The 25,216-nt window shown below is 37.3% G+C and overlaps 1 long non-coding RNA gene across 1 annotated transcript in view; it reads left to right on the top strand.

Moving 5' to 3' along the window:
• The window catches only part of LOC111174599 (uncharacterized), a 99,455-nt gene that overhangs the window by 52,601 nt on the left and 21,638 nt on the right, over positions 1 to 25,216 (top strand). Inside the window, exons 3-5 of the long non-coding RNA XR_016393575.1 lie at positions 18,291 to 18,380; positions 18,472 to 18,592; positions 19,271 to 24,883. This is a non-coding gene — a long non-coding RNA (uncharacterized LOC111174599). The remainder of the gene's footprint in view (positions 1 to 18,290; positions 18,381 to 18,471; positions 18,593 to 19,270; positions 24,884 to 25,216) is intronic.

Genomic DNA, 25,216 nt, shown 5'->3' on the forward strand with positions numbered 1-25,216 from the left:
GCAGTAGAAATTGCCCATGCCTGGAAATCAGGAATCCTATGTTCTCAGGTGTGCCTGCCACAAAATATTCAGTGTAAACGTCATTCGTTGTTGAGCTCAATAATGCTTTGGTTTCTTAAATGATGTAAAGTTTTCCAAACTAAAAACACAAAACAAAACCACAAGTGTATTAGAATAAAGATAAATTATGCACTCAAATCTAACAAGCCAATGAAATACCTGACTTGAAATTTAAAATGGTTAAAAAATATTAGAGCATGATTTTTAGGTTTATCAGTTCTTCTAAAGATAGAACATACTGTAGTGTTTAATTATGGAGAATTGCTTTGCTAATTAAGGTTTTAGTAGACAGAAAAGGATGTTACAACTTAGTCATTAACTTAAATTTTCTTGAAAGAAGTGTAATTCTAAAGACTGAAGAACACAGCTTGGCAGCTTTATAGGTCATATGAATAAAGCCAACATTTGAGTTCTGGTTTTTCTTGGCAAAATACAACTTTCTACCTCAAAGAAATAGTGTTGACAAAAGCTTATTCTTAAAAAGTTTCCTTAAACATCAAATGTCTCTTACAAAGCAATTTGTATACTAAAGTGTAAATTAATCTGATACCGTAATACTGAATTTCCATTTTGAAAATTTATACAAGACTTGAAAATTGAAGACTTTGAGTTCAATAGCTTAAAAGAAAAAAAGAGTGTTGCAGATTTGTACTGTATTGTACTGTGTTGTATTGCATTATGTTATATTATTATTCTATTCTAGCCTAACCCCCCTGAAGAACATGACTGCTTATGGTCTATCAGGAAATTAGCCGATAGACCATAAGCAGTCTATCAGGACCCACATTTTCAATGTTCTCTTTTACAGGTAATCACACACATGCCAATATTTACACGTCTGTAGATTGTTTAATATAACTGAATGATAATTAATATGATACTAATATGAATTTATCATATGTGTGTGGTTCTTGAAATTTACAAAGTTATTTCAAATTCAACACCACCTCCCCCAACCAAGAAGTTGTATGTCCAACCAGTGACTTGGTGTTTTGCTTCTGTTCAGCCTCGATAACTGCCTTTGCATAACCTCAGATACGATCAAAACTCTTCTCCCACAAATACGTACTGAACAGAGACTTCCAGAAACTTTCATAATTTGTGCTTCACTGATCTCAGAGGGATTTGGGTGAATCAGGTTTTCTACTCCTATCAGCCAATGCAATCTTATGCAACTCTTGTTTCAAGAACCATCTAATATTAATATGAAACCTCAAATTCTGTATACAGGATGCAGAGCCTTCCTTATCACAGTCCTCAGGCTGCACCTTACATTGGCTTCTTTTCATAAATCCTTTTCACATGTCATACCCAGGGCTAATGGCTGCAGTCAATAATTAATGCTAGTGGGCTGGCTCTTTTCCAAAATTCAGTTGTTTGCCTTCTCAGTCGATATCATATGGACAATCTTTGCAAAATTACTCGAGATTTTTAAAAAATTGTGTACTGGAGAGAGATAATTGAGAGCTGTTGTACTTTCAAATTCTTATCTGTGATTATAATAGTGAGCACAGGCCAAAGGATTCCATGCATTTTTCATTAAGTGAGGAATTTTATTTGTCTAACTTCATAACTTAATGTGACTCTTCAACTAGGACACAATGAAAAATGATAAACAGAAGTATTCAGTCTTGAAATTCTAATCCATGCTAGCCAAGGTCAGCCTGCCTGCACAGACTACCAGGCACAGAATGAGGCATAGAGAGCCTTCGTATGTGTGGACACCCTTCATGTATACCCACTCCTCCATCAGAGGACTCATTCCGAGAGAAAGATCAGCAGCTTCTGAAAGCCAGGGACTCCCTGGCACTACAAGAAGGCCTTGTGCTGCTAGGAGCTGGCCTGCCACTCACAGCTAAGCCATGGTATTCTCTTATTGAATAGAAATAATTTCAGAGAATGCCAAAACCAGACAAGGCCACACTGTGATTTTGTTGGATCAAGGCAAAAACAAGAACCTCCTGTAATTATGTGTTAGACAAAAACAAGGACATTACCCAAGTGATAAAAAAGACCAGATGTTACCCTTATCTGGCTACTATGAGTAACTATTGCCTTTTGACCAATTACAGTTTTAGCTGTACACCATTCCTCTCTACTGCCTAGAAAATAATTTTTAAGATGCCCAAAGAATTATCTTTAATTTTTGATAGCAGCAATCAATCCAGAGCAAAAGGCCTACTTCCTTGAACTCTTCCTAAGATCACCAAACGTATGTCCAAATCTTCTAAGTCGCTTCTTACACCCTTTCACTGAGATGCCCCCAAGGTTTCTCAAAGGGCGTGTTCTTCCTCATTATAACAAGTGAATAAAAGCAACTGTGTTATACTACAAATGTGTTCTGGGAGGTTTTTGGCTGGAGAAATTTGACAAATCTGTGGCATGAGCATTTGGGGATCAAAGGAAAGCTAGAAGAACACTCACCAGAAAAGACAGATATATGTAAAGGACAGAGAGATAAATTAACAGCAATAGAAATTCTTCCAAGTGTGCAGAAAAAAGGGAGATTGATATGGAAAGAGGGAGAGAGAGAGACATTGCTAGAGACAATTTATGAAGAGAGGACTTGAGAAAATAGGCACGGGTCACCATGGGATGTTGGAGGCTAGTGGTGGTGAGAGTGGAAATAATTCATCCATGCCTCCATTCACTTATTTAGTCCAGTAAGAATTTACTGAGCGCTAACTATGTGCTGGGCACCGGGGCCTGGGGATGCAATGATAAACAAGAGGAAAATACTATCCCTGCCTTTCTGGATCTCACAGTTGGTGATAGGGAGTGGAAGTTATCTGACGTTGAGATAACAAACATTACTCGGATAATTGCAGAAATAAGAATTGCCCTTGACAAGTGCTCTGGAGGAAGGATCTAGGAGGCTCTGAGAGACTCAACAAAGACGGGGAGGCCACAGGTGGCTTCTTTGCGCCAAGATCTGAAGAAGGAATAAGAGCTAACCAGGTGAAGAGATGATGGAAGAACAACCCAGGCAAAGAGAAGGACATCAGTGAAAGCCTTGTGGTGGGAAAGAATATGTTAAATATAAAAGCATGAAATAAACACTGGAATGGCAATAACAGTAGGATATTCTGTATGAGAGAATAGAGAGGTAATTAGGGGTGCAATATGCAGAATATTTTAGGACAAGGACTGGCAAATTGGAGCCTGTGTGTCAAACCCAGCCTGTTGCTTGATTATATGTGAAGTTTTATTGGACCACAGCCCTCTATTTGTTTATTGTTTGTGGCTGTTTTTCATTATAATAACAGTGTTGAAAAGTTGCAACAGAGACTGTATGGCCAGGAAAACCTAAAATATTTATTATATAGTCCCTTAGAGGAAAAAGTTTGCTGACCCCTGTTACAGGTTTTGCCAGGAGTTTTGTCTTTATTGAAAGAGAAATAGAATGCCATCAATGGCGTGGAAAAAATGCCTCAGGCTATAACATGGTGAGTTCAATGAACAGAGCCCAGAGGACATGTGGGTAGACAAATTATGAGGCAACGGTGGTAGTTCAGGTGAGAGATGAGGTTGTTTAAGAATAGGGAGGAGGTGGTGGAGATGGAGGGAAATGTGATGAATTGGATATGTGAAATATGTGAAATGGAGAAGAGAAATCAGGGAAGACTTCTGGCTTCTGGCTTGTACAGCTAGAGAGAAGACAATGGCATTTGCTGAGCTAAGGGATGCTCCAAAGAGAACCAGCATTTTGTTAATTTATTTTTACACAAGTGAGAAGATTATGAGTTAAGTTTGGGTGTTCAATTTTGAGGTCACTCTGAGATGCCCAAGAGAAGATACACATTAGACAGGTGGATATACAGTTCTGGAGCTCAGGGAAGAGTATGAGTTGCATACAAATCTTCCCCTATGTTTATAAACAATTTGGAACTAACCCAAGGAGATAAGTGGGGATCAAAGTCCAGAATCAGATTCTAAAAATATTGAACTTGAGTGCATTGTAGGGCTTCCTCTCACTGGGATTTGATCTCCTCAATCTAGAGAATGGCAGACATGCCCTACAGGAAGGTACCAAACAGACACAAAAGAGCTGGAGGAGGAAAGTATGTGCCATTTGAGAACAGAACACTCCAAAAGGAAAAGAATAGACAAGAGGTGGGGTAACTCATGGACAAGGCCTTCAACACCAATTATCTCAGCCAATGGAGAAACATGGCACATATGAAGGCCATATTCTAACTGAAGTCACCACTCTGATAAGCTACTTCTTCATCCAAAAGAGAAATGGCCAGATAGAGAGAGGAGCTAGAAGTATTTGTTCTAATACTCTTCTAAGTCAGAGAGTTGAGACTGAGAACCATTTCCATTATGGCAATGTGAGGAGTCGGGGAGGGGCATGGATACACGTTTCCTTTTAATAAAAGATTCCAAAATCATATAGAGGACAAGAGACATATAAGAGGTTCAAAATTTATGTTGTTACGTCCTAATTTTAGGAAAGGAGAAACTATGGAGCTATATTTAAATAAAAGAAACTCATTAACATAATTGTATTTTAGTAAACAAAGCGGACTGGGGATTAGTGGACATAAGGAGACACTAGTAAGACGTCTATAGAGGGCTGCCTGGAAGTAGCTTTCCAGGGCTTGGCCATTCTCACTGGCCAAGTATTAGTGGAGGGTGAAAAAATTCTGACCCTGAACTTTGAGCACTAATAAAACCTAGATGTCTTTACCGCTTCAAGACATTCACGGTGGTGAATAGGAGATTTAATGTAGTTGATGTACTAGGAAGTAGCTCCTAAGAATTTTTTAATCAGTCCTGCAAAACAAGTCCATTCTTTGTTAGTCGTAACTCAGTATGGAGCCACCATTAGGACTGAATTTTGAGCTCTTATTATTATGCTGGTTAATCACTGACTATGTTTTCAGTGGGAAAATAAAGGATGTCTTTGTTTTTTAATCAAATTCAATGGCCTTTCATAAAAGTAAAATTTTCTTCTCGTAATAATGTTAATGCAGTGTTTCCTTTTATATTTTTAATTTTTGCCTTTTAAATGCTCATAAACTCAGAAGTTATACATGCTTGTTGCAAAAACTCTAATATTATGGAAATAAATGCAGTGTAAAATGAAAGCCTCCCTGAAAGGCATTTGCCTGCACCCTTCTCTCTCCCTAGAGTAAGTATCAGGGTTAACAATTTTGACTGTATACACTTACAGAACTTTATCCATGTATTTACATATATAGTTTTCTTTATAAAAATAGAAATCACACTACATAATATTATTATTGTTATTATTTCTATTGTTATTATTATTATTTATCTTGGTTTCCTCACTCAGTTGGAACCTCAAACCAGTACCAACAGATCTACTTGAGTAACTTTAACTGCAAGGTAACACTTACACTATGTGTGGATGTAAGGTGTTTTGTAGTATTCAGAACCCAAAGCAACATTTTTATAATGATCCTTAGCATGATATTGTCAGATTTGTAAAAGAAGTATTTCATCTCTATGTTTAAACTATAGACCAGGTTTTACATTATGATCAAAAGAGAGACAACGGAGCTTCATGGAATGAGCCCTTGAACTAGTTCAGCTCATCATTTGATTTTTCTATGATTTAAAGTCCTTATTTGTAATGAGGTTTGGGTCCAGTTTATTTCTAATATTCCTGCTAACTCTAGAATTGTATATGTGTTGAGTATTGGAACATCCAGTTTTAAGACACTTTAAGAGCTTTTCCTATTTGTCAATATTAAACACCTATTTGCACTCGATACTTTAGGTAAGCTGAGGGACAAAAATACATGCTACCTGTCGTCCATGTCAGATATTGATTGAAAGATAATTTTTCATTTGCCCTTCAATTGTTATTTCCAACAGTAACTATTTTCCAGAAGTGCTGAGAAGTTCTATGAAAGTAAGGAATTAAGAATCCGAATGGAAATTAAACTCTTAATAGCTAGAGAAATGGAATCAAGAAAACTAAAATAAAATTTCTTAAGGTGAAGAAGAAGTTTCCTTTCGGTTGTGAGAAATACCTTCAGGAGAAAAAGCAAAAAGGGAAACATGTATGGGACCAAGTACAGGCAAAAGCAGAACGTTGGGGTGGCTTAACTATAGAAGAATGAAAAGTGTGGAGTCATTCTGGTCCCTGGAAAAGAACTGCTGCTCCCCCTTGTGGCCAGTTTAGAGAGCTAACACCCTGATAAAGCAAGACCTTTCATTCTAGACACAAAATGATGTAAGACCTGTTTGGATTACAGTGATATACTGCTTTTAAGGGGGAAATAAAAGGCATATTCAAATGGAAACTTCAAGTGATGGTTCTGTCTCAGGTATAGGCTTCATGTCACCAAGGGCAGATGATGGGAGGCTGTGCCCACTTGGAGCCACAGATGCTGACTGTGGTCAACTCATGTAGTTGGTTGGTCGACACTTCCTTAACAAACATGTGTTTATTTGCCAACCACTTTGTAAAGTACTAAGAAGAGTGTAAAGTAATATAATACAGTCATCTTTCAAAAGTACGCCATCCACCTAGGAATATAAAATATAAACACAAGGAGACAGCTCATTATGAGGTGGTGGATTGCTGTCATACTGGATGACCTAGAGCAGGGAGAAGGGAGAGGGGCTTTTTTGCACTGGGACCTGAAGGGTAGGGGTGCTTCAGAGAGGCTTAGGATGGTAATAAGCCAATCAAGTAGCAAAGCATAAAGCCAGGAAGTTAACCAAGTTTTGTGTTTATCCACTAAAGGCAAGAAAGAATATTTGGGACCAGATTAAGTAATCCTGAGCTAACCACTTTGGACTATATCCCACTTGTTTTACAGATAAATAACTGTTAAATGTGTTTGCGTAGAGAAGTGGCATAATGTGACATGTTTCAGGAAGTTTAATATGGGAAACTATATGCAATAAGTGTCCTTTAGTTGCATATGAATTTAAACATTAAAAGAATTACAATTATTTTTTTTAAAGTTGTACCTCTCTAATCCATTATTCCCTATCCTTATATGAGCTATTTTTTCATGTAATGTATTACTATTTGACATTATATGATTATATACGTGTTAGTTTGTTTGCTGTATCCCTCACTGATTACAAATCCATGAAAGCCACAACTCTCACTTTTGTTTACTGCTGTATCCCTAACTCCTCAGACAGCAGTGGACACTGGCTAAATATTCATTGCTATTATAAATAAATCTACATGGAAAGGCGAAAGGCTTGAGGTAAGGAGAGCAATTAAGTGTTTATCAAGATGATGAAACTTGACCTTGAACAGAGGAAGGAGAAGAGAAAAAAAAGAGGCATTCAATATTTTGAAGAATGAGTAAACTAGATTTGATAACTCGCTGAATGTGACTGGCGAGGGAGGAAGAAGGAAGTTAAAATTGCTGAGGCTTCAAGGTTATGTGCATGGTAGGATGATGGTAGCGTTAAAACAAATCAGGACCATCGGTTGGAAAGTATGTTTTGGCTGGATAACAGAGTAAGCTTGTGACACAGTCTGAGAGGGACAGTTAGTGATTTCTGGTTAGAATCCAAGAAGCAGGCCAGGCTTGCAGATTCAGCTTTATGGCAGAAAGGAGAGCTGAACCATGAGCTAAGATTAGATTTCTGCGGGACGAACTCTAGATGCTGTGAGGAGGAGAGGAGAGAACTGAACCTTATAGTTATATAAGCCGTCTTCAAAACTGACCTTAAGCACTGTGACCCACTCCTAATTTATGCCTTCATGCTACATATTGAGCCCTGACTAAACAAAACATGATAGGAGGATTCTGGGGAACTCATAGTCTTGTTAAGGGAGGCAAACCTGAAGAAAAGATGTACACACATGACTCATCAAAATGAATCAGCTACCCCAGCTCCAGCCGACTGTAGACCTGGCATCGTCAGATCTTATGATCTTTCAAGACAGGCTGAGTTTTTATGTGAGAATTTCTACCATCTAAATATAGGACATTGATTAAAATGTGTGGGCCAAATAAACCATTTTTGCTGACTGGATTTATTTTTTAATTTATTTTATTGAAATATAGTTGATTTACAATGTTATGTTAATTTCTGCTGTACAGCAAAGTGATTCAGTTACACATATTCTTTTCCATTATGGTTTATCACAGGATATTGAATATAGTTCCCTGTGCTATACAGTAGGACCTTGTCGTTTATCCATTCTATATATAATAGTTTGCCTCTGCTAATCCCAGACTTCCAAACTGGCTGGATTTAATCTGCAGCCAGCCCTATTATAATCTCAATCAAGAAGAGAGTCCTCCACAGACATAGAGAATGGACTTGAGGACGTGGGGTGGGGGAAGGGTAAACTGGGACGAAGTGAGAGAGTGGCATGGACATATATACACTACCAAATGTAAAACAGCTAGTGGGAAGCAGCCGCATAGCACAGGGAGACCAGCTCAGTGCTTTGCGTCCACCTAGAGGGGTGGAATAGGGAGGGTGGGAGGGAGACGCAAGAGGGAGGAGATATGGGGATGTATATATATGTATAGCTGATTCACTTTGTTATAAAGCAGAAACTAACACACCACTGTAAAGCAATTATACTTCAATAAAGATGTTTAAAAAAAAAAAAGGATAAAGACAGAAAAGAAGAGTCCTCTATCTCCCTTACCCCTTTAATTGTGTAATCTAGGGGAGGATGCTTTAAGAGTCCTGTGAGAATCAGATTAAACAGTCTGGTAGGGAGGGGTGTTTTAGAAAGGCCACTGTGTACTGGTAGATAGGATCACTCTCACACATAGGTCTGTGTGAGTTAAATGAATAACTCATTCAGTTATTTATTTAATAAATAACTCATTCAGTTATTTATTTAATAAATACTTACAGAGCCCATACCATGGGGTAGGAACTCAGTATATAAGGGTGAGCAAATTAGACAAATTGACATTTTGTTGAGGCAAATTTCATCAGTTAAGAAGAGACTAAAGATTATTGCCAGTGGGAAGAAGAGAACTCTTAACATCTACAATATGTATCTACCTGGTGTGCTGGCTGAAACTGCTTTAATTTTTATGAGAAAGCTGGAGTGGAAGGCAAGGAACATTTCTAGGTGAAGTGTTTATCTGTGTGAATTGCTGGGGGAGGGTAGGTAAGGGCTGTGAAAAAGGCCCTAAAAATGTCAAGTACAGGCAAGACAAAAGAAAATTAATAAAGAATGAAATACATCACATTTGTTACCTATAGGAATAACAGTGAAAAATGAGTTGATTTGAATTCTGATTAAACCAGTGGCTTCCAAGCTTTCTTTGGTTGTGTCACAGTAAATAAACTATTTTTCCTTTCCACACACTATACAAAAGATGCACACATACTAAAACAAAAGTTTCACATATTAATATTTACATTTACCATATGACATATTGAGAAATTCTCCATTGTTTTATTTTGTTTTTTTAAAACACTGGTCATGACCTACTAATAAGCTAAACCCACATCCTTGAAAACACTGGATTAAATAAAATAGTCACTTGTCCTTGTGTATCAGTCATTACTTCTTCTCAATGGGCCATGGATTTTCTAGGACTTTGGTTCTGAAAGTGTATGGTGATATCTGAGACACAGTACTATTAAGTTAATAGAAGTACACCATTTAATTATTTGTGTTCTTAGATGTAATACCAATTTATATTGAGAAGCTATGTTTGTTTTCAGGGACTTTTTACTTTTACTAATAGAAATCAAGTTAATCGTGATTTTGAAAGAGTATATAAACTGAAATTTTAAAATAAAGGGTAGCCAGGAAATTTAAATTTTTATTTGTAGGACTTGTTTGCTTTTAAAGATACTCATGACCAAAATGTTAGTGATAATTGAGTATTGAGTATTGCTTAAATTTACAACATAGTAATGACATTAGAAAAATTAGCCCAAGATGTATAGCGTTTTGGAAATAGGGAAGTTTATTTATTAATATTGACTATGCTACTATTTTTTTATCGACTTTTCTAACGTGTTGGATATTGAAATAATTAAAAGAGCAGGATATTATATAGAAATCAGTACCTGTGTACAAAGCTTTTAGGAGTTGAATTTCTGGAATGTGGTGCAGTTTATTTATAATGTTTATATTATGTTTTTTAGAAAATGACTAGTGTATATTGAAGTACTATAGAATTACACTGACATTTTCTATCATGTAACAATTTTTTAGGATAAGAAAAGAAGACAGAAGCCAAATAAGCAAGTAAAGTAAGGAACCATAAAATTGATAATCCAAGACATACAGAATACAGTAAAGTTTTATATTAATCCAAATTTTTGAATAGCATTCCCCAAGTCAGATAATAAACGTGTACTTCCTGTAATAGGTTCTATACCATCATACCATTTGATTTTCCTGCCTTCACATTTTATAATATGGCAGATGCAAGAGTAAATCTTTGTGATATTTATAGAGGTCATTATCCTTTGTTAAAGAGATTGTATGAGAAATTCTGTAATTATTCATGATGTTACAAATGGAGATTGAGAATGTAGCTTTTGGATTCTCACTCAAATTCAAATCCTGGCCTCAAATTTAATTAGCTGTGTAACTTTAATTGTGCTACAAATGACCATTGGACCTTTCAGGCAAAAATGCATAATTTGAACATAGTCCTAAGGAAACATCAGACAAACTTACATTTAACAACATTCTAGCAAAGACTAGACCACACTGTTCTAAAGTGTTAAAGTCGTGGAAAACTGTGGAATGACTATGTTGAAGGAGCTTAAAACAACATGGCAACTACAGACAATATATTTTCTTCTGCTATAAAGAACATTATCAGGCAATTTGAATATGATAATATTAGTGTATTAACGTTAATTTCCTGGTTTTATTCCTACTGTAGTTATTGAAGAGAAAAAGAGAATGGTAGATAATATAATGAGTGTTACTATTTCAGGAGATTGTTTGAAGACTATATGGGAGTTCTTTGTACTACTCTTGAAAAAAATACCACTGAACCATAGTTAAATGGGTGTAATTATACCAAATTCAAAAAGCTCTTATTAAGGATTAAATGAGATAATTTGTGTAAAACTCCAAATAATCCTCAAAAAATGATAGGTGTTAGATGTTTTTGCTACAACACAATATATCTGTTCCAGAAATACCAGGATTTCTTTTTTTTTTTAACATCTTTATTGGAGTATAATTGCTTTACAATGGTGTGTTAGTTTCTGCTGTATAACAAAGTGAATCAGCTATACATTTGCATACATCCCCATATCTCCTTCCTCTTGCGTCTCCCTCCCACCCTCCCTATTCCACCCCTCTAGGTGGATACAAAGCACCGAGCTGATCTCCCTGTGCTATGCGGCTGCTTCCCACTAGCTATCTATTTTACATTTGGTAGTGTATATATATGTCTATGCCACTCTCTCACTTCATCCCAGCTTACCCTTCCCCCTCCCCATGTCCTCAAGTCCATTCTCTATGTCTGTGTCTTTATTCCTGTCCTGCCCCTAGGTTCTTCAGAACCATTTTTTTTTTTTAGATTCCATATATATGTGTTAGCATATGGTATTTGTTTTTCTCTTTCTGACTTACTTCACTCTGTAGGGCAGTCTCTAGGTCCATCCACCTCACTACAAATAACTCAATTTCGTTTCTTTTTATGGCTGACTAATATTCCATCGTATACATCTGCTGAAGAATTCTCCAGTAGAAGGTGGTATAATCAGAGGCTATGGGCACAGTACTAGAGTTATATTACTTGGGTTCAAAACTTTTTTTACACCATTTACACTCTGTTAGCCTGAGCAATTTTTCTAATTTCTTGATGCCTCAAAATTTATCAGGGATAAACAGGGAAAAAATAGCAGTTCTTTTAGAAGTTGGATATAAGAAATAACTGAAATAATATGTAAAGTACTTTCAAATGCTTATTCCTTGGAAGCACACAATAAATATTAGCTGTCACAATTAATATTTTGGAACGGATTTTCCTCTTAACCAATGGGAATGCAAGGCAATTCTCATTATCTTCTCCTAACAAAGCTTTTAAATAACACATTGCCAAGCAATTATTATCAATTGTCTATAACACGGGTACGTGCACGAGGAACTTGATATGGCTATGTAATGTCTATACATTAATCCAATGTGGAGTTAGTTGTATTAAGAAGGTAATACCTAAAGAAAAACATTAGTAATAAAAAAAAATTTTTTTTTCGGTAGCTAAGTATGAAATGACTAAATGCTGGTTAGGAAAATTCTGCCCCTGGGTCAGAAAGTCCCTATGGTTTGGAGTCAGATTTTTTTGGCCATATGATTTCAAGAGTTTTGATATTGAGAAATCCACAATGTTTTGTGAATATGACACAGTAGTTCAGGGCCTGAAGGTTACCCCTGAGGAAATATCTGAGGTTTAACACTCTCTTTGGGGGCTTGCTTTCTTTACCACGTGAGAAAGTACCAGCTACCAGCGATCCTTCTTGCACAGTCTCATTAAAAGCTGAGTTGAAACCTAGAATAATTATGGAGCCAAAAACTCCAAAGCTTTAAAGAAAAGTTTATTATGTAATAACTTACAGACACCTTGAAAGGATGATGTCACCAAACCACCCAGCATTTCCCTAATAACAGGTAGAAAAACTAGACTTCACACGCTGTAGAGGTAGAAAAATTGGTGTTTACACAGGTCGAACAAAAGTGCCTTGACGCAGGTAAGAATATTGTCTCAAATCAAAGCTGTGAATATCATACTCAGAATTAACTGCTCTGGTTGTGGAAATACAAATCTGTCTGGTTGATGAAGACTCCCAAGAAGCTACCAAACCCTCCTGACAAAGGCAACCTGAGTTTCCTGGATTTTTTATTTCGTCCATCTTCCCGCCACTGTGCTTGGCTGCCCAGAGGGCTGCGTGCATGTCCCTGGTTTCCTGAAATTCACAGCAAAGCAATACCTCTGCACCATCGGTACATTTCCTTCTTGCTCTTTGCTTCCTTGCTGCCTATCTTTCGACCCTAATTCTGCTTGTCACCAGCAATTTTAAAAGGATTAGTCTTTGCATCCTCCCTTTCCCGCCCTGCTTTTTTCCAAGATCAATTTCCATCCTACAGTCTTCTTCCCACGCCTAGCTCCAGATGTGGTCCCTCCCTCCACTCATGCTGGAATTTCCCAGCTTTCAGGGCCCAATTCTGGCTGCAGAGGCCTCTCCGTTCCTCTTTCTAACTCTCAAATACCCTAATCCAGCTCCAAACTCCTCCCCACACAGGTCCAAAGTCCACCCCTCATTCTCTATTCCCAGAATGTTCTCTCCCAGCCTTTCCCCAGGCCTGCTGCTGCTGTGACCACACTGTTCCTGTTTCCTAGGATGCACGCAACTTTCTAGAAAACCTTCTTTGCCGTTAGATCCCTCCGCCAGATTCCTCGCACTGACTGCAAGATTTCTGGGCACGGGTGAGCCTTCCAAGCTTCATTGTAATTTGGCTGAATGGATTTGTTGATCTCATAGCAGGTGGTTTTCTCCGCAAAAAGGTCCTCAACTTGGAATGGCCCTTAGTCATATTGAGGAGCTTTTTAACATGCATCCACCCCTAGAGATTTGGATAACTGGTCCGTTTGGGACGTGGGTATTACAGTGGTTTCACAGCTTCCGAGGGAGGTCTGATGTGTGTGTCTAGGTTTGAGAACCAAAACAAAAGCCTTCAACCTACTTGTGCTTTTTTCACCTGGTTCTTCTCTTAAGGGGTTAGAGTTCACCTTGAATTTTTGACGATGCTGCAGCCCACACTTAGGGAGCTGTATACCCTGTTTCAGCCCTAGCTCACTCCAAAACAACAGGAACAGAATTTGCCTTCAGAGCTTTCCAAGAAAGTTGCTGGGAAAGTTGGCAATGCGCCTGGGTCTGGTAAACTGCCAAAGAAAATTTAATTACAGACTAGAAGGGCCCAAGTTGAAAAAGAATCCAGGGTGATCACACAGTTACTTACATTTGTGGAACTGCTAACTGCTCTGGAAACTCTGGCAACACAATATAGCCAGGCAATTAACCCTGGACATCACACTCAGGCTTCTGCCCACTTTTTCCTTCTAACTTTGGTTACTGAAGGCTGGAGCTGGCCTTCAAAGTCTACTAGTCTGGAGGGACCATTTTACAGATGAGAAGACTGAGGCCAAAAGACACTATAATTTAATAGAGTTCCCACATCTAAATAGGGAAAGAGGTAGGCGGGGGAAACCCAGTCATCTTTGTGGGAGTCAAACCGCACCTACTTCTAGCCACACCCACTCACTTCTCATCTATTTAGTTGTCTGCTTTGGAAACGCCTCTGATAATTGTCAATGTGCATTTGTCAAATTGGAAGTTTGGTGAATGCCCAAGAGAAATGGAATTTTATGAAAAGGCAAGTGCTAGAAGTAATTGGTGATTCATTATTAAGCTCAAAAACCATGGGAAATAAATGAGGAAAATGACTTTATCTCGCAAAGCCTCCCCATAACAGGATGATACATTACCTCATAGAGGTATGAGCTTTGAAAGTGTGGATTTAGTGCTTGGTTCTGGATCTGGCATCTGGTAAGAGAGCAATAAATGGTCATAGAAGCGAGAGAGGTTTCGCAAAATCAGTATGCTGCAAAGCCTCAGTGCAATGACATTCTCACTGTTTTCTTCCTGAACTGAGAGAAAAGGGAAGTTTTGTAAATTGTAGCTGTTGCATTGATTAGGGACTCAGTTTTTCTTTTTAGTTTAAATGCACAATTTTCCCCCTATAAAAACAAGTTGATCTTTCACTTTTAACTCCAAAGTTAATTCCTTAGAAAGCAGTGCCAACCAAGTTGGTGTAATTAGCCACATTTTATCTGTGAACTTGGAAAGGTAAAACAATAGGTAACAAAGGTAAACAATAGAAGACAAGGGTTTTCTTGGGTATTCAGAGTGAGGGCCATAAGATACACATTTCTTTGATCCTTGGTGCTTTTTAAAAGTAGAACATAAGCGTAGTGCTTCTTACCACCCTATCATTTTCTTCTGAACTGGAAAACAAATTCATTGCTGCTTGCAAGAATGCTTCCCAATATGAATGTGTGTATATATATATATATATATATATATATATATATATGAAATCAAGTGTTGGCCTACTCAAAAACTCAAAAAGAACTGGATATTTACACTGGCAAATGAGTATACTGCCCACCAATGTTAACTTGTCTCAGGAAGTAATTTGAAAAGTGTGAAATTTAGTTGTTTTCTTTCAAGGGAGAGAAAGTTTTGTATTCTTTCTATAGTTACTAAAAAATGCAATAGCTAACAAAAAATATTCTTCATGTGTATTAAACTTTATTTTGCAGGGGTGGGGGAAGGAGGGGTGGGTAGGACTCCCTTGGTTTCAAGTAACAGAAACCAATTCTAGCTAGTTTAAGCAGGAAAGAATTCAATCCAAGGACAAGATCTCAGGAAGGTACTAGAAACAGTGAATGCAAGGTCATGAGGTCTCTCTCTCTCTGTTTCTTTTCCTTTCTACTTTATTTATTTTTCAGACATGCTTTCACAGTTTCTTAGGTCCTCCTGGTAGGTGAAAGGTCCCCAAATCATATTTTCAGATTTATATCTTATAGATCTAGCTGCCCAATGAGAAGATGAACTTTCACAGCCCTAATTCCATATTCATAAAGAAGGTTCATCTTGGGTCAAGGGCTTATCCTTGGATCAATCATCCATGACTATGTGGGCAGGTTTCAAAACAGTAGAACTGCTTCAGAAAGTCACTTTTACAAGCAGGCGGAGAAGTTCAAGAACAGACTAGGCAGTCAGCCAACTAGATATCCACTAAATGGCTTGTAATTCACCAAGTACTTTTTAATAATGATTTCATTTCATCCTCAAACAATGACAGACCACTCTATTCACAGTTCTCTATACACTTTTCACTTTGTAATCTTATTTTTGTTTATCTAGTTTCCTGATTAGTCTATGAAATTTTGTTTTGTATTTTTTGTTGTTGTTGTTGGTCGGTACGCGGGCCTCTCACTGTTGTGGCCTCTCCCATTGTGGAGCACAGGCTCCGGACGCGCAGGCTCAGCGGCCATGGCTCACAGGCCCAGCTGCTCCGCGGCATGTGGCATCTTCACGGGCCGGGGCACGAACCTGCATCCCTTGCATCGCCAGGCGGACTCTCAACCACTGCGCCACCAGGGAAGCCCTAAACCACATATTTTAGTGGATAAAATTTTTGAGCACCCTGTTTCATCCGATCTGCTGTATTATTAACATTTATATTCCATATTTGACTCTTCAAATTGATCATAGGGATAATTTAGTTTCTCCTTTGGCTATAGTCAGTCTCTCCCAAAATGATTTATTATAAGCTCGATTGTTAGATAATCTGCCAAGATAAATAATAGGTTGCTTAAACCTTGATATAAACAGAAAATTTTATGATGATCCAAATATGAATCCTATTATTTATCCAGATAGACCTAGGTCTTGGATATAATGTCCATGGCTCTACAATGTGCAAAATCAGTGCCTTTCGTGCAGCATTCATGACTTGTTTCGTTTGTCTTTTGATAGTGAATAGAGTCAATATGTTCTGAATAGAAGTCCATATTCTCACACCATACTGCACATTACTACAAACACCATTGTTGGCAACTGCATTTGGACAACTCACTTTTAGGATAATTCCTTGCACTGTGAAGTCATGTTAGAAATTTTATGGCATGAGAACTGTTGAATCTACTGACTCACTGTTAGAGATTGCCCTATTCAAAAAATGTAAAACCAAGTCTTGAGAAGAGATGATTGGGAAGGATTTTACTTTGCTCTGTAGCTACATTTGGGTGCAAATGAACCCGCATCCCCTGCATCGGCAGGAGGACTCTCAACCACTGCGCCACCAGGGAAGCCCTGATCACATTCTTTGATGTAGTATAAAGTCATCCTTGAGAAAAAGATGAAGTTTTACATAGAGTTTCTGGCTTTTATTTTCAATAATGAAAAACATCTTACCAATGTATAGATAATATCAAAAGTGAAGATACCTTGTTTAAAGGATGAATTTTAAAACAAAGCAAGTACACTAAAAATGAGTATTTAAAAAAATTGAATGTACTCAACCTTCCATTATGCACTTATACAAACTTATGGCCTTGAAGCCAGATAAGTCCAAGTTTAAGTCCTGACTCTGTCTCTTCTGAGTTGTCACCTTGAGCAAGGTTCATAATGTCCTTGAAGCACAGTTTTCTCTTCAATAAAATGAGCATAGAACAGAAAAAGCATTCAATAGCTATGTATGATTTATGATATTATTATTATACATAGATCATAGCCATTATTATTGTAACAATGTTTTATTTTGTAGTGAAATATTTCCAGTGTTTTCATTTGCCTTATAGATAATACCTATATATTTAAAACTGTTTTATTTTTTCTTGTGGTTGCAAACACATAACATTAAATTTACTACATTAAACATTTTTACATATACAATTCAGTAGTGTTGTGTATATTCACATTGTTGTGTAACAGATCTTTAGAACTTTTTCATCTTGCAAAATTATAACTCTGTGCCCATTAAACCCCAATTTTCCCACCTCTGTACTCCCAGCCCTAGGCAGCTACCTTTCTAATTTATGTTTTTACGATTTTGACTACTTTAGATACCTTATATGAATGAAATCAGACAGTATTTTTCCTTTTGTGACTGGATTGTTTCATATAGCATAATGTCCTTGAGGTTCATCCATATTGTAGCAAGTGACAGGATCTCCTTCTTTTTAAGGCTGCATAATATTCCATTGCATGCATATACCACATTTTGTTTATCCATTCATTCATCGATGTACATGTGGGTTGTTTCCGCCTCTTGGCTATTGTGAATAATGCTACCATGAACATGGTGGTACATATATCTTTTTAAATCCATGCTTTCAGCTCTTTTGAATTAATGGATCACTTGGTAATTCTTTTTTAAATATTGTGAGGACCCTTTATATTGTTTTCCATAGTGACTGCACCATTTTACATTTCTACCAGCAATGCATTAGAGTTCCAATTTTTCCACATTCTCATGAACATTTGCTGTTTACTGCTTATTGGTAGTGGCTGTTCTAATGGGTAAGAGGTTAAGCCTATATTTTGAAATAAACGTTAATGTATAATAATTGTATTATTAATTGGTAGTCATATTTAGATTATTTTCCCTGGATTCTTAGTATTCAAATACAAAGTAACTTGAGGATCCAATTTTGCTAATACTTTTTTCCAAGACACTTTTTCTCTCTTTTTTCTTTCAGAGTTTGAAACAATATCAACATGTCTATATTGGAGCTTTCTTTATTTGATACACTATCCAGAAATTCAAGCCAAAATTCAAGAAGAAATTGGTAACATGCTTTCAGATGAAAAGTATAATTCTTATAAGAATATATTTTCATTTTTAAATTAAATTTTTTGAAAAACCTTTTTTTTACCCAGATGGAAACATTGGGATGAAATCAACCAGGTTTGAAGACAGGAAAATTTTACCCTCCACAGAAGCTTTCATAAATGAAATATTCAGACATGCCTCCTTTCTTCCTTTTACTATTCTTCATTGGTAAGGATATGCTGCTCCTTTGGGACAACAACTCTCCCAAAGGTGGTGTGGGGAGGAGTGAGGAATCTCAGGCATTAGACTGAATACTTTAAGTGCTTTAAAATCTATAGTGTGTTAATGTTATTTTAATATTATTTTAAATCATTTTATTTTCTTTTGAAACCTTTAATGAAATTTTAACATAGAACAAGGCAAATTTTGTGAATATCTTTTATAACTAAACTATGATGCCATTAACTTTCATCTTATATTTAAAAATTAAGGGGAGAGAAGGATATAGAAATTTGGAACAATTGATAATCCAACCATAATATATGTTTGACTATTAAGCGTTGTACAAACTCACTTAACTTCCCCTTATGAGTAGCGTTAGCCGCCTGCTAATGTGATGTGGCTTCATTTTCAGTAGCTAAGAATTTTACTGAACAGTAGACCGAGGAAGGTAGTTGCCACAAACAGATTAAACAGAGTCTACATTTATAGATATTTGAAAGTTTACTGAACCTTATGCCAGATTCTCCAGATCCCAAATGCATGCAAGTATAGACTAAGTAGATAGGCTTTATTAAATATGTATGTGAACAACCAAAGTTCTGGTGGTTTGAACTGTTTCCATTCCACACAACTAAAATAAAAAATTAAATTCTCCGTGCTTTTTCTCTTCCCATCTTTATATAGCGAAGGAGGGGGAATGTCTCTCACGCCATGTGGTAATCGGCAGAGCAGAATGCAGTGCCTCAGCCCAGGTATCTCCAAGGGCCAGACCACTAGCTGAGCAGAGTCAAGCCCAGACAGTGAGCCACTCAGTCCCCTGTATTTTGCCTCTCTCATTTGCTCTCCATATTCACACATGATGCTATCTATTCACTGTGATCCCTTTTCTTCAGATCCCCTTTCTGGTTGAAGTAGACTTCATCTTTAACTTAAGTTTATAAAACATCCTACATTTAAATATGCAGCTCTTCTGTCCCAAAGGCTTCTGTAGGGTGACTTTGGGTGCTTCATAAAAGAGTACGACCTACAAGCTTTACTAACAAATCAGGAACAGAGAGACCTGCCAAGTTTACAGGCATTATTTGGGATGAAATGGAAGTGATCATAATCTTTGGGATCCTGAAAACACATCTGAGAGCCTCACTAATAGGGAGAAATATATTTTAGGAAATAGGTATTCATTATATTATTAGAAGTGAAGAAATAAACTAATATATCAACTATAAAGATCAGAGGCATCGGCCAATGAGAGTAGTGTGATATAAACCAAGAATTTTAGCACAAACATAAAAGGCATCTTATATATTGATACGTCGTTTGGGATTAATCTGTTCTCCACTTGGATGTTTACCATTTTCCATTTAAAAGGACAAGGGATTAAAGAGCAGAAAATGGTTAAAATGAAATGAATTTTAAAAAGATAAATGGAAGAATCTTAGGTAAAGGGGGCAAAAGTTTTGCTATTATATATAACGTATGTACACACATACACGAAAGACCAAACAGTACCCTAATAAATATTTATTGCATGTATGCTCTTTAAAAGTTACGTGGAAAGGCTTTTTTATATATGAAGTTTCAGAAGTATATATTTAGAAAGAGAGACCCTACAATGAATAAATTTATATATTGAGTCCTTCTTTAGAATATATAGTCACTCATAGTTTAATATTAGTGAAATCAAATTTTACATGCTAGGTTTCCATAGGGTGGGAGCATGTGGTTTTTATGCAGAGTAGAATTTGAGCAGCTGAATCCACAGAGGGAGTGTAGACAGGAATGTACTGAGAAAGGCAAGTGGCTATACCTAGGAGCCGGTAATCCTTCCAACAAATGGCTCCATCCCTTTTTTGACCTTCTCCTTTGTTGGGTTTTGAGGGCACCCGATGAATAATACCCATATTACTTGCCAAAGTTCAGTACCAGCTGCAAGATGAAAGTAGGTCAGAGAGAGTTTCAAATATTAACTTTTTTAATGATCAGAGCTAGTTTGCACAGTTTGGCTTACAGCTAGACCAAGGAGGCTTACTCATACTTTTTACCTGAATTAGACATACTTCTCCACTCAGACTCTGGCAAAGTTGGACAACAGCAGTCTCCTCTGTACGAAACCTGCTCTTCAGCTCAGCCCATTAATAACTATAGATGAGATGTATTACCTTCTCTATAGGTTGGCTAATCAGAAAAGAGAACCCAGAAGTGGCTAAGACAAATGTGTCCAGTGACTGCTCTTAAACTCATCACATTGAAATGTCACTGCTTCTCTGGGGAGAAGTGAGTGTGAGGGCCATCTCAGAAGTTAGGGAGTGCCATATGGAAATATAACATGACTTAATCTAAACTGTGCATAATTACAGAGGTATAAAAGGGAAAGATGTACAGTATACATAATGAAGTCTGAGTATGGGACTAGAAAAATAGAATACTTGTTCTAGAAGCAGCTTAGAGACCATCCAATACAACCAATATTATTTCACAACTAGGAAATGAAACCATAGAGTAGGTATGAGACTTGCCCAACATCTCACTGAGACCAGTATCTAGAGTTCAGATTTCCTAGTTCCAATTCCATTCCAATTCCTAGTTCCTCCCATCAAGTACTAAATGATGTTATGTTTTGTTTTTCTAATCTACTAATAGAAGCCAAAAACACATGGGATACAAAGAAAATGCTTTATAATGTCCTTAATAGTTTCTGGTTGTATTCGAATGTGTCTACTTATGACCAACTCTGTCATAGAAATATTGAGATAATTTTCTAGAGATTTTAGCTCATAGCAATGCCTTCAATATATTAGGTGCTCAATATGCTTAACAAATACAAGAAAAAGAATAAATTAGTGATTTGACAATAGGTGAAGATATATCAATTAATGAACAGAGGGAGATTTATAAAGATGTCACATCATTATTGCAGTAAAAAATAACACTAACAAAAAATAGTCCATGCATCATGGGAGGCAGCTTAGGGATGGGTTATTTGAATTTACAGGATGCATTGTAATGCTGCCTTTCTCTTTCCTACAGTACTACATCAGATACTACTCTGAATGGTTATTTCATTCCCAGGAAAACATGCACCTTTATTAACATGTATCAAGTAAATCATGATGAGGAAGCCACCAAAATTATTTCCTGAGATAAAATTTGCTTGGTTGTTTGTTTGCTATTTATTAATCTGGGAAAAATTCACATTCTTCTTAACCAAACTTCATTCCCTCTGTTTCTCTTGAAAGAAGTTGGAAAGAAATTCAGTTTTCTTTCCTCACAGATAATAGGAAGGATGAAATCTTAATACAGATTCATTCAGGGTAAATCGAATTTCAAAAGTGGGCTCACTGGGGGAGGTGTAAGCGAAGGACTTCGTGAGCTCACCCTCTGCATGTGTATGACCAGCTGATATTTGAAAAGCAGCCTGAAACCCCCCACTGGAGTGTAAGCCACCAAGCAGGGATTTGTTTTTTCTCTCCCTTTTTGTTTGTTTGCTTTTTCCTCAACCCCAGTACCTAGATCAGTGCCTGGCACATAGTAGGCACTCAGTAAATATTTGTGAATAAAATGCAACTAGAGGCTTGCCCATATCAACTACGGAAGGGCAGTCTGAGCCTAAGGTACCTCAGGCAGTGAAAAGTGAGGGTGATGAGTGGTGATGGCACTGGTGGGAATAATGGTGAGTACAGTTAATCTTTATAGACTCCCACTGTGTGCTGGGCACAGAAGCTCAGATATATCTCCTCTGACCTCAACAGTAATCCTATATAGTGGCGCTAGCATGACCCCAAATTTACTGATGAAGAAACTTTCAGCCAGATTGAACAAATTACTTACGATCACATGTTCAGCAGGTAAGAGAAGCAGGACTCACATCCAGTGTAAATCCTGTTTAATATGTAAATCTTACTTAATGGAAATTATATGCTCCATGTGGTGAGGGCTTGATGTCGCCAGTAAACTGGTAAAGATTGCAATCTTTCCTTCCCCCCCCCCCCACTTTGGCCACCACACGGCTTGCGGGATCTTAGTTCCCAGCCAGGGATCAAACCTGAGCCTTGGCAGTGAAAGCACCAAGTCCTAAAAACTGGACCGCCAGGGAATTCCCAAGATGGCATTCTTATACACTCAGCCGGTTGTATGTACAGTACTCTGTACAGCTTCTCCATCTTCACCCAACATCTCATCTGACCGACGGCTTAGGCTCCAGGCTCTTAGGGAGGGAGTTGATTATCCTGTGTACCTAACAGCACCTTCACAATCTCTGTAACTAGCAAAATGGTAGAATACACTGCACAGACCGTCCCACTGGAACACTTATTGTCAGAGAGATTGATACATCCATTCTCCACCCAGTGATCATATTGGATAAACCTAAGCATTTTTAAACCCATTATAAGAAGAAATACAGTCAGTGTAAATTGAATGGCATTTATTTTCAGTTGGTACAACCCCAAGTATCCCAAGTGTTCTAGTATCCTAAGAACTTGTGATTATATTGAATATTGAGTAATGATCAAACAAACTCGGTTAACACAGGTGCTAGTAAAGAAATACTATTTGTGTGGAGGCACTTGTTTAAGTAAATGAGTATGTAATTCAAGACTTGATATTATGGGAAAATTATTCATGTTGAATCTAAAAGGTCACAAACTCAAGCACCCACTGAGCAGTGGAAAATACCAAAAATGAAAGAATTGTACTTTGTTGAAGCAGTGGCAAGAGGTCATCTGCTGCATCTAATTCAACCCAATAAACTGTTGGCGAGCAGGGCATTGTCCCACTGTTATCAGCTCTTTCAGTTACCAAAAAAAAAGAACGTGAAAATGTAGATTTTCATGTGGAATCTTCTGATTTTTAAATGTCAGCAGCAATTAACTATTTTTAAAAGATTATGAGAGCAAAATGAAGTTTCTTGGAGGACTGAGTATGACTTGTAAGTCCCCAGGTCCATGACCTCTGGTGCAGAGAGAAAACAAATTTTTCTCCTAGACAGAGGGTGACATCTATAGGCAAAGAGACCCAGTTCTTTATGAAGTCAAGTGAGTCCCTGATGTATGGCTTAAGATGTAGGCAACTCACAAACATTAGTTGTCATAGACGAGCCAGATGTGGTGCCTGTAACAAAAAAAAAGGTGGAGGGAGAAGAGAGAACCAAATGCACAACAATTTGGGAATTGTGGGCAACCCCCTCAATCAGGGCTGCTTTCAGGAGACCTGGCTCCTCCTGTGATGATGTATGAAGGCTATTTCCTAAACATAGTGAGAGAGCACCAGAGTGAGAGGTGTGTCTCAGTCTCATCATTCCTGCTTATTTTGCTTAAAGCAAAGGAGATTGAATATTTATTACCTTATTTACGCCACAATTTTGGATTATTCTAATGAGAATTTTGTGGAATTATTCATTTAAGATAAAAAATTTAAATACATTTCATGTATTTTATTCACTACTTAATGAACCAGAAGTCATTTTAGTGAAAAATAATTGTATTAAATTTTTTTTTTTTTTTTTTTTTTGCCTCTCCCGTTGCGGAGCACAGGCTCCGGACACGCAGGCTCAGCGGCCATGGCTCACGGGCCCAGCCGCTCCACGGCATGTGGGATCTTCCTGGACCAGGGCACGAACCCGCGTCGCCTGCATCAGCAGGCGGACTCTCAACCACTGCACCACCAGGGAAGCCCTGTATTAAATTTTTATGATAACTAAACCTGTCAACATATTAAAGGAAAGAATGACATATATATCTGTAATAATTATATAATTACATAGCTCCATAACTATATACATATATATATATATATATATATATATATAATTTATAAAGGATGTTCTGAACTTGAACAGAACACTTTATGCAAAACAAAATTATTATGGAAAAGTTGGCAACAAAGGTAAAAGTGATAGAATGATTCCTTTAAAATTTTTTATTTTTGTCTATTTTATATTTTGTCTATTTTATATGTCTATTTTATATTTTGTCTATTTTTATTTTTGTCTATTTTATTTTGTCTATTTTATATAGAACTATTTGGGATAATCCCAATTTATTTAGACCTGAGAGATTTCTAAATGAAAACATGGAACTGAATAGAACTTTGTTGAGAAGGTGTTGACTTTTGGAATGGGAATCCAGAAGTGTCTCAGAGAAGATGTTGCACGAAATGAGATATTCATTTTCATCACCACAGTTCTACAGCAGCTCAAGCTGGAGAAGTGCCCAGAAGCTGAGCTTGACCTGACACCCATGTATGGGTTAGCCATGAAGCCAACACCACACCAGCTTCAAGTAGAGACCCACTCCACAGGTAGTTCCTGTTCATAGATTCTCAGACTGGGTGGAGGGTTTCTTGTTTAATTCAGAAAAATTATGGGCTTCAAATTCATTTAACAAGAAATTTAAAATTCATACCCCTATGCTGTGCTGTTCAGTTCATTGTATGCCATCCTAATGTAGGAGTTGATTTTTGAGTGTATGGGGTTTTAAACCCATGTCTCATGTGATGGTGTCCCAGGTGTCACTGTGTCACTGTGAATATGGAAGAAGGGAACGAGGACTGCTGGATGGAGTGAGCAGGCAAAGGAGTTCTATCTTCCTTCCCTTAATGCCAGCTACAATAGACAGGTGTACTGATATTTGT

The sequence above is a fragment of the Delphinapterus leucas genome, chromosome 6 (genome assembly GCF_059928025.1).
Source record: "Delphinapterus leucas isolate spDelLeu-1000000601 "Yukka" chromosome 6, BTC_Dleu_Yukka2, whole genome shotgun sequence".
NCBI classification, from domain to species: Eukaryota; Metazoa; Chordata; class Mammalia; order Artiodactyla; family Monodontidae; genus Delphinapterus; species Delphinapterus leucas.